General features: G+C 23.5%; 1 protein-coding gene across 1 annotated transcript in view; it reads right to left on the bottom strand.

Moving 5' to 3' along the window:
- The window catches only part of LOC119589145 (heterogeneous nuclear ribonucleoprotein R-like), a gene marked incomplete in the record, with an annotated part of 129,871 nt that overhangs the window by 36,234 nt on the left and 93,254 nt on the right, over positions 1 to 383 (bottom strand).

Here is a 383-nt window from a genome sequence, read left to right as displayed (position 1 = left end):
CCACATTGCTATTTTTTCAAAAATTTGATTTTAAAAATAATTTTTTGAGATGGCTCTTAAAACCATTTTTGAAGACCATAAATCTACATGATTTTTGTAGCATTCCTTTTCATTATTGCCACTGCCATATCAAGTGAGTAAAAAGTAACACTTTTAAAACTGTTTTTTATAATTTCCTTTTTTCTTAGCATGTGTCCATAAATTAGCAGATTTGTATTCTTTTTTCTTTAATTCTTGTTTTTTTTAGTATGGGGCTTTAAAAAGTGGACAGCTTTTGTTTAAAAATATAAATTAACTTTTTTATGTAAAAAAGAATAAAGGAATTTTCCTATAAACACTAAGTTTTTTTTTAAAAAAATGATTTTAGTGTTTAGAGTATTTGT

This window comes from Penaeus monodon, chromosome 25 (assembly GCF_015228065.2).
Source record: "Penaeus monodon isolate SGIC_2016 chromosome 25, NSTDA_Pmon_1, whole genome shotgun sequence".
NCBI classification, from domain to species: domain Eukaryota; kingdom Metazoa; phylum Arthropoda; class Malacostraca; order Decapoda; family Penaeidae; genus Penaeus; species Penaeus monodon.
The sequence above is the reverse complement of the archived record's forward strand: the minus strand, read 5'-3'. Positions and strand labels throughout refer to the sequence as shown.